Genomic DNA, 18,202 nt, shown 5'->3' on the forward strand with positions numbered 1-18,202 from the left:
CGAATATGACATGAATAATCACATAAATAATTACAGACATGGTAAAAGCTACGACGAAAACAATAAGATGCTAAGAGAATTATAACGGGGCCAAGTCCAGATGGGGATCAGGGAAGGTTAATGAACAAGTGAGAATTCTTTTTTTTAATTAAAATGTTTTTAAATGTTTTATTTATTTCAGAGAGAGAGAAAGACACAGCATGAGCAGGGGAGGGTCAGAGAGAGAGGGAGACACAGAATCAGAAGCAGGCTCCAGGCTCTGAGCTGTCAGCAGAGCCCAACACGGGGCCCGAACCCACGAACTGTGAGATCATGACCCGAGCAAAAGTTGGACACTTAACCGACTGAGCCACCCAGGCGCCCCAACAAGTGAGAATTCTGATGGGATCTGAAAGGATGAATAAAAGCTGGGAAAACGAGACCAAGGAGGAAGGAAGGGCCCAACTGAGATCAAGGGTAAAAGCTATTTTTTTTAAAGTATATTTATTTAGTTTGAGAGAGCGAGAGCGCACAAACAAGTGAGGGGCAGAGAGAGGGAGAGACAGAATCCCAAGCAGCCTGTGCACCATCAGTGCTGAGCCCCATGCGGGGCAGGAACTCACCAACTATGAGATCATGACTTGAGCCGAGATCAAGAGTCGGGCGCCTAACTGACTGAGCCCCCCAGGCGCCCCAGAGCTTTTTTTTAAAAACAAATAAGGATTCTCCCTGACACACAGGCTTATAGTTCAGGCGCTCATGTGTGTGGTTTGGTAGGAGTGACACTGTACCACGAAAACTACAGGCTCACAACTGGTAGAGAGAAAACACTTGTTCTTCCAAAGGATGGCCACTTGGCCTGGTCAGGTTTTATTCTGCCCGTCCCCAACCCTTAAGATTTTCAGGATTCTTTGTGGCCATTTTGCTAAGTGTTTTTTGTGGTAATTCTTGGAAGCAGGTGAATGTAGAAGCACTCTCTCTGGTAGATCCTTGTTCTCATCACCACTGGGCACGGGGCCCATTTTTCTCCTTTATCCGAAGTGGCAAAACCCAATGAGGGAGATAGAAGTTGGACACATGAGATGTGGGTTCAGGCTTCAGTGCCACCATTGATGGGCTGTGTGACCGGGCAAGTCACTTAACCTTGCTGAACTCCACTCCTTCATCTGTAAAATCTACTCTGTAGAATTGATTCCAGTGTTAAAACAAGAAAACGTATGTGAGGGGGCTATACTAATATGACTCCCGGCACACATTCAAAGTCCTTTCTTTTAAATCCTGCTAGAGTCCCCACCTTGCATCTGGGCACAGAGGAGAAGAGAAAGGAGGTGTCAAGGATGACCTACAGATTTTGCTAGGCCTAAGTAACAAAGATCACCTATTGTATCTACATGCCATAAGTGTATTTGGACATAGATAAAAATAGAGAGGGGTTTAAAAACATAAAACAGAAGCAAGTGATAGGAATAGTCCTCTGTGATTCTTTTGCACTTTTCCAGAAGGAAAAAGAAATAAAGAGAGGAAGAAAGAAATGAAAGAAAGAGAGAGAAAGACAAAGAAAGAGAGAGAGAGAGGAAGAAAGAACAAAGAAAGAGAGAGAAAGGAAAAAAGAAAGAGAAAGAAAGAAACAAAGAAAGAGAATGGAGAAAAGAAGGAGAAAGAAAAGAAGAGAAGAGAAGAAAAGAAAAAGAAAAAGAAAAAAGGAAAGAAATATACTGTGACAAGCACAGGAGGCAGAATGCCAATGGCCACAGTCTTCAAATCTTTCCATCTCTTGTTGACATTCTCACCGATGGTGTTTGAACAGGGCCGGGCTGTTTACACACAGTCATTGTTTGCTGTAGCCCAGCAGAACCCGTGAGATAAAGCCGTTCAAACCTTGACATACATCACTCTGTCACCACGACACAGGGAAGGCGTGAGCCACCAGTCTGAAGGAAAGGGCCAAGCTCGGCTTTCGTGTGCCCTCACGGACATGGCCTGGGACTCTGCAGCCAGAGCGGAGAGCCAAGAGCGAGGAAATAGTGGAGATGTTCTGGAAGCAAGACACTGGCCTCCCAGCTCTGTCGTGGGAAGTGGTAAGAATTCCCAGAGCATCAGAGACCTCAGCCCCCGAATATGATGCACACTCTCCTTCCCAGACCACATGAAGGCGATTCAGGCACCAACAGGGCGTGTTCTGGAGGCTTCCTTCAGTGCAGCTTCCCAGTGGTTCCCGGGAGCTCTTTATCATCAACATGGCTGGACTGCCCACCAGCCACCAGGGACTGTGACTGGGGAATTCAAAGAGAAGTGAGACAAAGTCACTAACCTCATTATTTGGGGAGGAGGGTAGGGAGACGTACACACAGGCCCTGGCAAGGAGTAAGTGTTCAGCTTATGGATTTGCTAGAACGAAGAGCTGACTGACTGACTGAACTCATTGCTACTGATGTCTGGGTGCCTCAATTCCGTCCACACCTCTGGAAAGAGCTCCTTCATGGAAACCACCTGAATCAGTTCTGTTTCCTATTGAATCAATTTATGCAGTAAATTGGAGCAAGTCATGGGACTTCTCAGTGTCACATTCTTCCACTATGAAATGGGAATAATAGTATGTAGCATTGTGCTTGAACATGGCCCTCAATAAACATTGGCTACTTGAATAAATGAATGAATTTTTTCATGTTTATTTATTTTTGAGGGAGAGAAACAGAGTGTGAGTGGGGGAGGGGCAGAAAGAGAGGGAGACACAGAATCCGAAGCAGGCTCCAGGCTCTGCACTGTCAGCATAGAGCCCGACGCAGGGCTTGAACTCACGAGCCCTCATGAGCACTCACAAGCCATGAAATCATGACCTGAGCTGAAGTTGGCTGCTTAACCAACTGAGCCACCCAGGTACCACTGCTTATTATAATTCTTAAGTGGAAAGTGAATGTAATAGCTGGTATAAACCATATCGATACCAAAAAATGGGCGTGGGTCAGGGCGCCTGGCTGGCTCAGTTGGGAGAGCGTGAGACTCTTGATCTCGGGTTGTGAGTTCGAGCTCCATGTTGGGTGTAGAGATTACTTATATAAATAAAAAACAAAACTTTAAAAAATGGGCATGGGTCAAGAATCAAGAAAACCGAGTCCCAACTTTTCCATTTGTTAACTGTGCGATCTCGGGCAAATCCTGTTCCCATTCTCTGCCTCTATTTCCACTCTCCTAAAACAAACAAACAAAAAAAAAATAGAGTCAATAACCTCTAAGGAGCCATTCTGTTTGGACATCCTATCAAGTACTAAGCATTCCAAACAGACAGTCTGAATTGGAGAAGTTAGGGACATACTCGGGGCAGAGGCAGGGATCTGAAGGACACAGGAGGGGCCGGAACAGCACAACGCTCCAATGAGCAGAGCCTTGAGGGGACCGAGCAGGGGAAGTTTGGTCGGTTCTGGGGACCAAGACTAAACATCTGGCCAGAGCAGAAGTTGCCTGTGGGAAGTCAAGGGACATTGACGGCAAAGGGAAGGAACATGACTTCCTCAAGGCCCCGGAAGCCGAGGGAGAACTCAGATTCGAATTTCCTCTTACCCCTTACGAGGGTCCCTGTCTTTATCTTCCGATGGCAGCTGCCTCCTCTCTTTTGCGAATCCGAATCCTTTCTCTGAAGGTCACTTGTCAAGTGAAGGATGAGGGAAAATTTACTGGGAAAGGAAACCGTTTGGTGAGAGATCTCGTTGGCGCTATTCAAATCTTGGCAAAGGACGTTCCTGCCATTAGCCTACTTGCATTTTAAACTCTCTTTGTTCGCAGGAAAGCCAAAGGCAAGATAATCAAAAGAAAGTGACTTGAAAAAAAAAAAAGACTGTAAAAAATATCAATCCAGAAAACTTTTTTTTTACTGGCACCTGAGCAAGAATATCACCCCGAAGGGTCCTGGGCACTAAGTCAAAACACTTGAAAAAAGTGATAACGTTTAACAGTAAGAATGCTAACGCGAAGCTGTTTTGGAGATCGTGACCACACAGAGTTATCTGATGGTGGGGCTAGCTGTGTGAGTGGAGGCATGTCCCTTCCTCTCGGGCCTCAGTTTCCCCATATGTCAAATAGAGGATTCAGACTCAAACAAAGGCGGGCTCTAGAAGCTTCTCCTGGCCAGGCAGGGCCGGCAGCTTCCATTCCGCTGCTCTTTCCCCTCTGGTGAAAACAGCATTCCTCAGAGGGCACAAGACAATGTGTACCACTTTGGTTTCAGCTTGCCCGACCCCTGTCCACTCTGCAGCCTCTCGGAGCGCGGAAGCTGGAGACCTGAGTCAGCTGCTCACAGCTGGCACGCCGTGGGGCTTAGATCAGACGTGAAAAGGAGCCCACACCAGCCTGCCGTCCAGCTGGGCCTCTGAGAAGGGGTCATCTAGACATGAACCGGCCTCCCCACCCCTGCCAGAGACAGGACTCATCACCTCTGGTGGCTGCTCCCTGGGGTGACCACGCATCCACACCCTACAGGGCTCACTCAGTGGTCTCTCCAAGATGCCTCTCTGTGGCTGGTGTTATTCCCCAGCTCGAAAAGCTTCTCCACGCCTCCTTGTTGAGCTACAGCAGTGTGTCCCCGAGTGCCCCCTCTCCTCTGAGACGCAGAAACCCCAGGCCGTGTCACTTGAGTTCAGAGAATGCCACCCTCTCTGCCTCTCTCCCCCGGGCAGAGTCCCCGTGCCCCGATGATCCCAGAGGAAAGAGACCCATTCAGGCTCATGGAGCCCAGCAAATTTCCAAAATCCGTTTGACCAAAGGAGCCTTCTTAAGCAACTCCAAGCAATGGCCCTCAGAACTGCTCCTCCAAACAATGTGTTTTGGGAAACACGGCCCTGTGGGTTAAAATCCACTTTCTGGAGTTTGGGTAAGGCTCACTTCCGGCTGGACCCTGCTAACTCACAGCCCCTCTCCCCACTTCTCCTCTGTACCCCCGCAAGCCCAGCACCATTGAATTATTAGTTGGTAGTTGATGCCTTTAGGGCATGTGAATGTTGCAAAAATGGAAACTTGGAGAAAGAAAAGAAAAAAAAAAAAGCAGGGTCTTAGGCAAGGATATTACCCAAAGGACCCTAGATTTCAGGTCAAAAGTGCTTGAAAAGTGAAGTTCTATGAACCATTCTCTCCCCTTTTTTCTTTTTTAAAGATTTTTTAAATGTTTATTTTTGAGAGAGGGAGAGAGAGAGACAGAGAGCAGGGGAGGGGCAGAGAGAGAGGCAGACACAGAATCTAGAGCAGGCTCCAGGCTCTGAGCTGTCAGCACAGAGCCCGACACGGGGCTCAAACTCATGGACTGAGAGGTCATGACCTGAGCCAAAGTGGGACGCTTAACCGACTGAGCCACCCAGGTGCCCCCCCCCCTTTTTTGGTCAATAAACTATATGCATTTCACCCCTCCAGGCCATTGTTCGTGTTGTCCCCTTGGGCTGGAAAAGTGTCCTGTTTATTTACCTCTGAAGACCTCATTCATCTTGCAAAGCTTAACTCAAACACCACCTCTTCTGCAGACCCTCCCCAAACTGCCTACTAAGAATTTATTCCTTATTATGAATTCCCAGGCACTTTTCGGGAGCTTCTGTTAGAGTACTTTTCATTCTACCTGCCCTGAGGTTTACACGTAATAACAGTGCTCTGGGCCAGTACTGGGTTGTGCGAGAGAGCGGCACCGGTTAGGAAAATAAAAGCAGTCCCTGTCCTCTGTTGCTGGGTCCTCTCTCTGCATCTGGGAGCTCTTGGATCATATTCCGGAACCTTCTCCCCACCTGCTGCTCCATCAAAATCTGTCTCGGCCACAGCAGTGGGACTTAGGCATTAACTTGTCTCTGGCAAGATACTCTGTTGAAATCAGACAGAAGATGGATCTGAGGCCTAAAAGGAAAGAAATCTATTGCAGATTCAGGGGTTCAGTTATCTGGCATTCAGACAGTCGGAAAAGAAGTCTCGAATGAACAAATAGGCACGAAAGGTCTTATCTGAGGAGGCGGAGCGGATGTCCCGGAGCCCCTGGCAGTAAAATTTCAGCTTTTGCCTGGGTTGTTTTCTCCTGGACCCAGTCCTCACAAACCCACGGCATGTTAGACACAGCAGATAAAAGGTGCAGGGTGGCGACCCAGAGACAGTGCCCCAGCCACACTGCCTGGGTGGCAGAGTCGGTGTGAAAGAAAGATCTGGGGCCACTGGGCGAAGGAGCAAATAGCTCCCTGAACTTGAACGGTCTCAGCCCCCACGGACGTGGCTACACTGTTGTGCAGCACTGAGAGTCACAGAGGTGCCCGATACCCCGGAAACCATGACCTCACCTGACGTATCCCCTCTTACAGGGCAGCAAAGTGGACATGAGCCACTCGGGGAAAGTTTTTTTTTTTGTGGGGGGGGGAATTTATTGTTTAAATTGTGAGCATTCATCGAAAAGGTGAAGATTTTCCCCCAAGGTAGCCTCACAGTTCATTCTTGTTCTCAGAGGTTTGCTCCAATGCCACCTGCCTGAACACCCTGATTTAAATTCCAGCCCCTGGGGCACCCGGGTGGCTCAGTCCGTCGGGCGTCTGAGTCCCGATTTTGGCTCAGGTCATGATCTCACGGCTTGTGAGTTGGAGCCCCATGTCGGGCTCTGTGCTGATAGTGCAGAGCCTGCTTGGGATTCTCTCTCTTTCTCTCTCCCTCTTCCACTCGTGCTCTCAAAATAAGTAAATAAACTTTAAAAATAAACAAATTCCAGCCCCACTCACCCCTGGCATCCCTCAGCTCCATTTCTTCCCACATTTGTCTTCATGCCAGTTATCATCTAATATACTATATAACTATATAACTGCATAGTTATCCTTCTCTCTTACCCCCAAAGGAATATAAACTCCAAGAGGTTAGGGTTTGTCGATTTTGTTTTTGGGTTTTTTTTTTTTAATGTGTTTTATTTATTTTTGAGAATCAGAGAGAGACAACGCAAGCAGGGGAGGGTCAGAGAGAGAGGGAGATACAGAATCCGAAGACAGGCTCCAGGCTCTGAGCTGGCTGTCAGCACAGAGCCCGACGCGGGGCTCGAACCCACCAACCGTGAGATCATGACCTGAGCCAAAGTCGGATGCTTAACCGACTGAGTCACCCAGGGGTCCCGGGTTTGTCTGTTCTGATCACTGCTGTATTGAGGGGGCGCTATGTATCTGGCACTCATAGACATTCTTTATTGAATGAAAGTATGAATGACTGTAGTTATTTGGAATGCACACTTATACTTTTAAAAGTCACTCTATGGAAATACTCACTGAATGCAGAAGACTTATATGAGAACTTTTTTTTAATGTTTTATTTATTATTGAGACAGAGAGAAACAGAAACTCAAAGAAACATGAGTGGGGGAGGGGCAGAGAGAGAGGGAGACACAGAATCCCAAGTGGGCTCCAGGCTCTGAGCTGTCAGCACAGAGCCCGACACAGGGCTCACACCCACAAACTGCGAAATCATGACCTGAGCTGAAGTCGGATGCTTAACTGACTGAGCCACCCAGGTGGCCCAGAGAACTTTTTAAACACAAGGCAGATTAATTCACTGGCAAATATTAAGGTCATAATCTGTGCAGACACCATGCATTGAGAATTTGTTTATTTTGTTCACGCTCACACTTTTGCATGCCCTAAAGCATCAAATATTCCACACACAGAGTCACTGACATGCCTCTCTCTCTCTCTCTATCACACACACACACACACACACACACACACACACACTTCTGGTTCTTCCTGTAGTTTACCTTAGATCTTATCACCTGAGGTTTGACAAGTCTCGACTATGTCTCCTTCAGAAAATTCTTAGAAGTAGGAAATGATGGTATCGATTAGAAATACTAGTGTTTCCCATGAACGAGCCTCAAATCAATATTTAACCACTGTTTATTGTGATGTTGGAGGCAGATATTGTATCCTGGAAAGTTCACAGAGCCATAAAACTTGAGTGCTAGCCTTAAGTCCATTGCTTAAGAGCTAAATGATCTTGGTGAGTTACTTAACCACAAATACCTAGCTCAGAAGTTTGTTGTTGTCTGTGTGTGTTTTTTTACAGGACATTGTAAACTATGAACTGCTATACAATTTTAAGGAACCACTATTATTTTGTTAAGAAATGAAAACTGCAGGGATGCCTGTGTGGCTCAGTTGGTTAAGCATCCAACTCTTGATTTTGGCCCAGGTCACGATCTCATGGTTCGTGGGATCGAGCCCCACATCAGGCTGCATGCTGACAATGCAGAGCCTGCTTGGGATTCTCGCCCTCTCTCTCTTCCCCTCCCCTGCTCTATCAAAAATAAATAAACTTAAAAAAAATAAATGAAAAGTGCATTACAGGTCACCTGAAATAGGGGTGACATCAAATGCAGATGACTAATGACCCTTGAAATGCATGGGTATCAATCTCAATATCATGACCCATTTCATTCTTATGCAATTTGCTGTATAACCTGCACATTTAGGACCTCGATATCATCAGGAACAAAAAAGGATTCTACCAAGTCCCAGCATGCTGGGATGATCTCTCTGATTCTGATTGCAAATGACAGGCTCCGTAGGTCTGTGGCAGGAAATTGGGATGGGTTCCAGTGGATTTTACAGCCAGGTACTTTTCCAAGAGCGAAAGTGTACACTTCCTTCCTTCGTTTATTTACTCGTGCATCCATTCACTCTTTATTCCTTCCACAAATACTTACTAAACATCAGCTATGCAGCAGAGGCTGTGCTAGATGCTGGAGCCGACCGAAGGAAGAAGGCACGGTGCCAGTACCGTCAATGATCCAAGGTGAGTCCGAGAGCCAGCTCTGTAGACATGTCATGGTTTTACACAGTAGGAGCCGCGAGGAGTCAGGAGCAAGGTGCAGGGAGCCACACATCGAGGCCAGACTTACTGTGCTTGGGGGGGACAGAGATAGCTTCGTAAAGATATCCATGTCCGTGGGACCTTAGAAGATCGGGGGAAGGTGGCCAGGCAGGGGCAAAAGAAAGGCATATCATCAAGGAAGGAAAAAAGGTGAAAAGACCCGGGAGCATATCACGCGGGCAGTTTAATAAGCACTGAGGGCACACCTGTTGTGTGTTAGGCACCATCGATGAAAAGGAAAGCATGTTTAGGGAACAGAAAGCAGATGGGATGGAGCTGATGAGGGTTAGATTGTAAAGTGCTTGAATGCTGTGCTCAGTGCTTACAGCACTGGTGAATGGTAACAAGGTTACAAACACGATTTCTTTGTGTAAATTACATACCTTCGCCATACAGACTTTTGACAGATATGTGTCTAACCACATACAATGTGCTCTCTACACACCAAATACCGGGGATGCAGTAACAAGGAACAGAATCCCTATCTAAGCAGAACATATCAATAAAGGGCAAGGAATACTGTGATTGTCCAAGCACTGGGCAGGAGGGCTTAATCCGATCTAGGAGGAGGAATGGGCAAAGGAAGACTTCCCAGGGGAGGTGACATTTCAAGCTACATCTCTAAGGGTAAACAAGAACTAACTATCTAGATGACTGGATCAGGGAGTGTTCCAAACAAAAGCCAAAGCACGTGTCAAGGCCTAGAGGCCCGAAGATGTCAGTGTGGCTGCAGTGGAGGACCCAAGAGAGATGTGCTGTGCTGTGCTCTCCAGGCCTGGGACCTATGATCGAGTTTGGGCTTCATCCCACAGGAAGCCATCGGTGGATGTTAAGCAGGGGAGTGACGTGATAAGATTTGTAGTTCGACTACGTGCATCTATATCCATGTAATTGACATTTCCCATTCACCAACTTGGTATATAAGATCAAAGGTGTCTGGGTGGCTCAGTCGGTTAAAGGTACAGTTCAGCTCAGGTCATGAGCTCGCAGCTCGTGAGTTCAAGCCCCACGTCGGGCTCTGTGCTGACACCTCAGAGCCTGGAGCCTGCTTTGGATTCTGTGTCTCCCTCTCTCTCTGATCCTCCTCAGCTCATACTCTGTCTGTCTGTCTCTCTGTCAAAAAAAAAAAAAAATCAAGTCACCCTTCCTTAATATTCAAACCTTAATGCCAGGAGCCCTTACCCACCCAGAATAGAAGAAAGACTATCTGTGAGATTCTCTTCCCTAAATATTTCTCTTTTTTTTAATGTTTACTTATTTATTTTGGGAGACAGTGCACACAGCGGGGGAGGGGCAGAGACAGAGGAAGGGAGGGAGGGAGAATCCAAAGCAGGCTCCCTGCTGTCATCACAGAGCCCGATGTGGGACCTGATCTCATGAAACCGTGAGATCATGACCCGAGCTGAAATCAAGAGTCAGACACTCATCTGACTGAGCCCGATGCCCCCCGACCAAATATTTCTTAAAACCTGCCTGTGAATCTGTCCTCACAGGCATACCCTTACTGCCAGCTCATAAAGAACATGAACTTGGCTGTTCCCCATCTGTGGATGACCAGCTTCCACCAGCGACCTCCGGGGTGGCCTCCCTGCAGTCACTAAAGCAGGGGCTTCAGGTCTTCCTTGAATGGTGACTGCCTGCGCAGCCAGTGGAAATTCCGGGGTCCCTTGTGTGGCCACATGAGCACCTTTAGGGCCCTACTCATTGCCTCCATGGTGGCCGATGCTGGGCCTGCTGCCTCATCTCGGTGGAAAGAGAGGGCCCTCTAGCCACGTCACTTTCAGGAGAGACCTTCCGCAGCGACTGTGTCATAACTGAGTAGCCCCTTCTATGCACGTGAGCAGATGGCCACTTTTTGAAAGGCCTGGTGGGGCTGTGTCAGGGGCAGCTCTGAGGTCGGCTGCGTGCTCTGGCCAGACAGCCGTCCTCTCTGACCTCAGGGTGGGGACAGAGTCCTCCTCCTGTCCCGGCACCATTCCTAACTGCTTTCACTGCCTTCCAGGGTGAAGCGAGCTTTCGGGTAGAGGTCACTGTCAATGCCGCTCATTCGCCACCTACTTTTGCTGGGCTGGCTGCCTGCAGGGGGTCAGGCCTCTTGTTACCGCTGCAGGAGCCGCTCTGAGGCCCCCAAGGCGGGTTCTGGGCCTGTGCCCTCCCCGCTTCACCCTAACACCGGCCTCATTCCCTGCCTGGGATTACCCACTTCTCAGAATGAGTTTCCTTCAGGGACGTGGCGCCCCTCCCATAACCTCTGCGGAGACTGACCTCTTAGCGTGTTTGTCAAGCTAAGCTGAGCACCTACTACGTGTGCCTCTGTGTGTGCATGAGAAGTGTCTGCACAGTTCTTTCCCCACATTTTAGCAGCAGTATCTCTGGGTCTCGGCGAGTTTAACGATCTTTACTATACTTTAGTGTTGGCTTTTTTTTTTTAATCTCAATCACTATGCATCATCATTTCAGCAACGGAATTTAGGCTTTCGAATCAGAGGCCCTTTAGAAAATCAGATCACCCTTTTCCTCATCTCTGAAGTGAGAAAAAAGAACGTTTCATAAGGTTGAGAAAAATTCAATACTGTTTTAAGTTTTCTGATATTTTTATTACTTTTAGCTGGCACTGATGATTGTAGAGCAAAACATAAACATGATTATATTATATATCCTGGTGTATTTCGGATTTTCTCAAGGTGGAATCCTTTTTCCCTTCTCCTTCGTGTGATTTCTCCTTGCCTTCCAGCCCGCTCTCCTCACATCTCAGCTTTAGCTGGAACTGGGCCAACTGCACACCCCAGATAACCACAGGACACCCTAGAACGTGCCATCTGTATTTTCCTCCATGATACCACAGCACCAAAAGCATAGCGATACATACACTTCATTGAATTTATGTAATCGTATAAAAGGCTTTTGGTCTTTGTGAAATAGAGACCCTATTATACACAGTTTTACGCATTTTCCTTCTCTCGCTCAACAACACTCTCTGGAAATCCATTCTGGTCATTCAATAAAGCTCGGACTTTAATGGTGGCATAATGTTTCTTGATTTAAAAATAATATTTTTTATTCATCTGTTACCGTATTTATTGATAATCACCTCACTTCCGGTTTTGCCACAATGAACAATGCTGTAACACATACACACACACACACACACACACACACACACACCTTTTCACTGCATAGATTATTTTATTTTATTTTTTGCAATAGACTTTCAGGAATGGGATTTCTGCGTGAAGTGGATGTAGCCAGGAAACAGTGTTTCTAGGGTATGCTAATTGCTTAGTAAGTGCCTGTTACATGGTAATTGCCTGATAAAATGGGATCTGCTATTATTCTCATTATTAGCTGAGGAGTTCTACTCTGGAAAAGTTTAGTCATTTATTAGATCCCCATTTGGATAAACTACGTTTACTTGAAAAACCTGGGTTATCTGAAATAACCAAACCAACAACTGTTCTTTCTTTGTTTATACAGAATCGAAAGGAAATAGGACCTCACCGGAAAACTAAAATAGACAAGAACGTTTACCTCCTCATTTCCTCCTAGCATTTCAAATCCATTTCCTCAGTCAGGCAGGAACTTAGAAGCTACAGGCTTTGCTCCCGTAATCCGGAGATCCTGGTTTTATATATTTTTTTAAATTGTTATCAGCTTATTTGTACATCTGATTTGCAAAACAAAAAGAGGTCTCATTAAGTTGTATTCCCTGTTGTGAATAAAGAACCAATTTGTAGCCTCTGAATGAGGTTAATGAATACATTCCTGTGTCTGCGGCCTCACCCCTGCCCTCCCAGGGCAGAAGCTCTCTGGGGGAACTGGGGCAATGTCTGGTTCGAAGGTTCTCGTGTATTGAGCCTCTCTCAACGAACACAGGGGCGACACCTTGTGAAGAGGGGGCAGTTGTACAAAATGCAGACTCAGTGGATTCCGGACAACAGCGCTCTTAAGCCATTTGGCCAAAATGTCAACGCATGACAGATTTCAAACTCCAAACTGAAATGGAATCTTGCGAGTTGGCGGAGGGCCAGGGGCTGGGCCCCGGACACAGCCCGAGCCCAGAATGTGACAGAGATTCACACAGTTTTAATGAAATGGGAGACAGGAACTTCTGTTTGTCCACTGCTTTGCTCCCTTTTCGTCTGGATACCAGTGAGGTATCTGTGTGGGTGTCCTTGGACTCTAAGCCATCAAACTGGGCTGAGCCCCAGGCCCCAGGGCCCCATCAGGAAAGAGGAGCTGTTAGGCTGAGTCCCTGTCTTTAAGGAGCTCACAGACTAGATTTGGAGACCAACCAGGCTCAGAGGAGAAATGTCCCAGCTTGGTTTGCTGGGTTACTGGCCAATTGCAGGGGGAAGGAGTCAGTGGTGAGGGACTCTGAGAAGAGGGTGTACCTGGGGGATGGGGAAGAGAGAATGCAGGCCGGGGCCCACTGGTGACAGCTGGGCAAAGGAAGGGAGGTAGTAATCAGGAAGCGCCTACTATGTGCCGGCAGTAGTGTGAGCTTCACCTGGTTATCTCTGGGGGCTGCCAGGACTGGGGTTGGAAGAGAAGAGGGTGAAGAAAGCGTTCCCAGCAGGGAAGTGGTGCAACGAACATTAATGCGCGTTGATAACACAACGAACATTAATGCGCGTTGATAACACTGACAGCGTGCTCTGAGCTCTGGCTGAACCGATGCACATCATCAGATGTTTGTATAGACAAAACGGGCTTCTTGGCTGTCATCCGCATGTGTTACACGGGTGAGGGGCAAGGTCAGCTGGCTTACTCCACAGCCTCGACGAAATCTTTGAACACCTGCAGGGCTCTGGAGACGGTGTAAATTATGAGATGGGAAGAGATGACTGAGAGTCCTGGGAATGGCCGAGGCCTTTGCCACATCTCATCACCAGGTGCTCGGTGGTTTTCCAGATGAGTCAGATTATCGGAACTTTGGGGTCTTATTGCAAAGTCCCCTCCGAAACATCACCTCTCCTCTCTTATCCAGAAAGAAATGTGGTGAAAATGACAAAGAAGAAAGTAAGGCAGTCGGGCGATGTGTGTTCGAGTCCCTCTACCTGTATTTATTCCCACGCTCTGCTCAACCGTGCTTTCTTGAATGCCTCCAAAGCCCTCTGAAGATGGTGGTCACATAATAGACGGGGCTCCTGCCTTTACAGTCCAGGTGGACCCTAGAAACAGCAGCACAAAGAAGTTGTACTGTTGCACCGTTGTTAGGTGAAAGATCCAGGTGCTGTGTGAGAGAAGGAAGACGGAAGTCGTCCCTGAGCGGGTGACATTTCAGATGATACCTAAGCGACGGGACGTTCTGCATGGACGGAGTGGGGTCAAAGCCATGGGCAGCCTCCGTGGCCCATCGGACCTCACAAAATGGAAATAACACCGATGCTTCAGCCCGGCTTGCCATGCGGATTATTTAAGGCATAGAAGCCCCAGTGCCCGGTGAATACAGGAGACACCAAACCAATGTTTCCCTAATCTCGTCCAAAGTCCCTTCCACGGTCCTGAGTTCCTCTCTGACTTTGACCCCAGGGAGGCCCACCCTTGCTGCGGGGGCCCGATGTGGCCTCTCTGGCCACCCAAACGAGTGCAGAGGAGTGGGGAGCATGGAGCCCTGACTGTGACTTCCCCGTGAGGATGCTCGCGGGGCTGGGAGTCACTAGAGAAGGCACACTCCGCTTCTCTCTGGGAAGAGAACTGCCAGCTCTTTCCCACTCGGCCATGGCAATAACCATCAGAGCGAACTAGGGACAGATGCCTGGACGTCACCTCTTTTCTGTGGTGCAGCCACGAAGTGCATACACATCTGGCCTTTATCCACTGATCACCACCTGTAAGGCTGTGAGCCGACAGGCAGACTCCTCACCATGCAGCTCACGGATGAAAAGATTGCAGGAGCAATGGAATGTGCCCAGGGTCACACAGACTAACAGTGGCCCAGAGCCGGGTCTCCTGACGGCGCTCTGGAAGGCTGCGTTGCTGTTCGAGGGTAGGCCCTGGGGAGAGGATGTGGGTGGAGAGGTGTGTGCTTGTACTCTGTTCCTCTTTCGTGTTCAAGCGCAAACACCTAGCATGTGCTGTCTGCCGTCTGGCACAGAGCTCGGCCGTGGAGGCGTCAGCCTCTTTGATGGTGGGGTTTTGAAGCCTGGCATGGCAGACAGATGTCACAGGAATGAGGGTGTTGCCAATCCCTGCTGGAGACGACTCTGAATCCGAGCGTGCACCAATCTGAGCGGTGCACTGCCCCGTCCTAACGCGGTTTAACCTTTGGAACGTCATCCGATCTGCTGCTGTCCTGGGTGTCTGTGCCCGGTCTACCAAGCGGACTGCCAATGAAAAGGCTCAAATCTGTCCTTCGTTAGCCCAAAGTTCCAGAACAAGAGGCAGAAAGCCGGCTGTGACCGAAGGCGTCAGGGTGAAGTTCTGCCTTCAGATTTGCCCTTCCTGCCTGGGGACTGAGTGTCCAGAGCTCCCAGGATGGAGGCCCCCAGGACGCCCCCTGGGGGTGCCCCCTGCTAGACCTGGCATGAGCCCCCGGGACTGCAGGCTGCTGTAAGCAGCCACTGTCACGTTCAAGCTCAGCATCTCGGGGACTTTGGAGCACTGCTCTCTGTTTGCAGTGTCCTTTCTCCCCTGGCCGGTCCTATCCAACTCGACCTTCTGATGCCTGCACGGGGCTACCCGTTCCCTAATTCCCGTGCGCGCCCACAAGATTTTGCACTGACTCCTAGGTCCTCAGAAACTTTGGTCGTTAGCTCTCCTTTCTCTCTACCCGCATCGGACCATTGCGCCTGCAGCGCGGAGCCCCCACAGCAGGGCTTCACAGCACTTAATGAACCGACGAGAGTGAATTTGCCTACCACACCCTCAGCCACATCGCACCCACAAGCCCACAGCGCCCGCTGGCTTTGCACCAGGCGCTGCGGCTTCAGAATCAGAGCCTCCGCGACACTCACCTCTGACCCCTCCCTTCAAATCCTACTCCTCCCCCGCGCCGGGGGGGGGGGCGCCTTTGACCCAAACGGAAATAGGCTTGTGGTTTTCTCAACTTCTGCTGCTTGCTTGCTGTCTCTCACTCTGCTGGGCAATACAGTACCGTGATGTATGAGGGGACGTTTAGAAGTATGGTCCACAGGTGTGTATGGCAAGATAGGGTTAGGATGATAGCGGGGGTCCCAGCCACGGGTGGGTTAATCCACAAGGATCTACTGATGGCCACCCGCACAACTTCCTGCCCTTTGGAGATTTCAAAGATGAATAAATCAGTCCTTGCCCTCCAAGAGCTTAGCCTGGGGGTCTGGGCAGTGAACACCAGCAATAGTATGTACCATTTGTTACGCACCTGCTGTGTGGGGGACACATAACAGGCACCGTCTTTCATTCGTATGACGACCTTGCAATTTGTGAATTAGTACCATCTGATAGGCTCCGGAATTAAGATCGTGAACTGCCCTATATCCCAGAGGGTAGAAGCTTCTGGGAGTAGGATTTGAAACCAGACCTTGCCAAGGAATGGCCATACCTTGTCCCTTACCAGGATGCCACTTGGGAACTCTAATTCTAGGTGTGCCTGTGTGTGCTTCTTTGCCCAGTCCTGACCTGCCTGGGTTCTCTTTGCCTCATGGACCCCCACGCAGAAGAGACTGCAGGATGGGCCCTCGGCCACATCTCTCAATTCTCCGGGCTGCTGAGAACACCTGTGCCTAATTCAGGTCATGACTCAGAAGTCCCATTCCCAAAATAGGCAACATCGAGCCACTCAAGCTGTAGTCTCTTCTTTGACCTCATAACAATAACCCAAACTTCTGACCTTGCTTTCTGTGATGGAAAAAAAGGCAAAGCAGTGGCATTGGGAACAGCTGTTTCCAACCTAAACCTTGTACCCAAATTACGCCCACAGGTACAAATCAGTGTGCCCATTATTAAGAGACAAACAAATTAAAAAATTCCACTTATTAAGAAGTTGTAAGTGACGAGGCGCCTGGGTGGCTCAGTCGGTTAAGTGTATGGCTTCAGCTCAGGTCATAATCTCACAGTTTATGAGTTTGAGCCCCGCATCAGGCTCTGCGCTGACAGCTCAGAGCCTGGAGCCTGCTTTGGATTCTGTGTCTCCCTCTCTCTCTGCCCCTCCCTTTTCATACTCTGTGTTTCTCTCTCTCTCTCTCTCAAAAATAAATAAACATTAAAAAAAGACTTGCGGTCCCTGGGTGGCTCAGGAGACTTAGTAAGTGGCAGGACTCTGTGTGTGTGTGTGTGTGTGTGTGTGTGTGTGTGTGTATTTGATTTGTCCGTTTTGGGGAAAAACATTCTCTGCAGAGGCATCACCTTTACTTTCTCAAACCAGATGAGATCACACGGAGGTGCCAATCACTTGGGAGGACCTGACCACCACCCACTTGAGGGGGAGACCTGAGAAGGAGGGACTTCCTCTTTTACAATTGTGTCCCCCAGAGCTGTAGAACTGAAAAAGTTCTATGTTTTCCATAGAGTAAATAAGTTTACAGTTAGAAGCAGAACTTTATTCTTGATACGACTGAATAGTCACCCTCTTTGAAAATGGCTTTGTTCAAAACTAAGACCGGCCAGGGGCATCTGGGTGGCTCAGTCGTTAAGCATCTGACCTTGGCTCAGGTCATGATCTCATCGTTTGTGGATTCAAGCCCCATGTCGGGCTCTGTGCTGACAGCTCAGAGCCTGGAGCCTGCTTCGGATTCTGTGTCTCCCTCTCTCTCCCCCCATCCACCCCCTCACACTCTCACTTGCTTTCTCTCTCTCTCTCTAAAACAAACAAAAAACGAATACCAGCCACCCCTCCCTCCTAGGATCTTCGGGCAATCAGATATCTTTGGAGTCCAGTCCCAATGACAACGCTGTGGCAAAATTTCACCATCGTCGATGGGAGACAACGTGAGGCAGGGGGAGGCGAGCCGGCCCAAGACGGGGCTGTGGTCCCCGCCCTTGTCCTCAGGGCTCACGAGGAATTGCTGCCTCATCTAGGCTGGCAGGGGGCCCCTCGGTCTCTTCCTGGGGCTCCTATCTCTCTCGTGAAGCGCCTCCTTTAGCAGACAGCACAGTGCTCTTTTTGAGGTCTCTCCATGGCATTTCTGGAATGTCCTTCTTCCCCAGCTCTGCTGTTCTTTCTGCTTAGCGTGAAGGCAGAGACATAAAGAGGCCCATTTATACTGGTCCGGGCTTCCGCGGAGCCCATCTCATTGCTGAGCAGTTAAGACGGTGCGTGTTTTAGGGACAACCTGTGAATTGCCTGGTGCCTTTCCAAGGGGGGGATGGAGCTGCCACCACCTTGAACTTGACTCAGGGCTGGGTGCTGCCACTAGTCAGGGGGGTACGGAGCTGCCCTGCACTGGGT

This window comes from Hyaena hyaena, unplaced genomic scaffold (assembly GCF_003009895.1).
Source record: "Hyaena hyaena isolate Hyena2069 unplaced genomic scaffold, ASM300989v1 scaffold_53, whole genome shotgun sequence".
In the NCBI taxonomy this organism is placed as follows: Eukaryota; Metazoa; Chordata; class Mammalia; order Carnivora; family Hyaenidae; genus Hyaena; species Hyaena hyaena.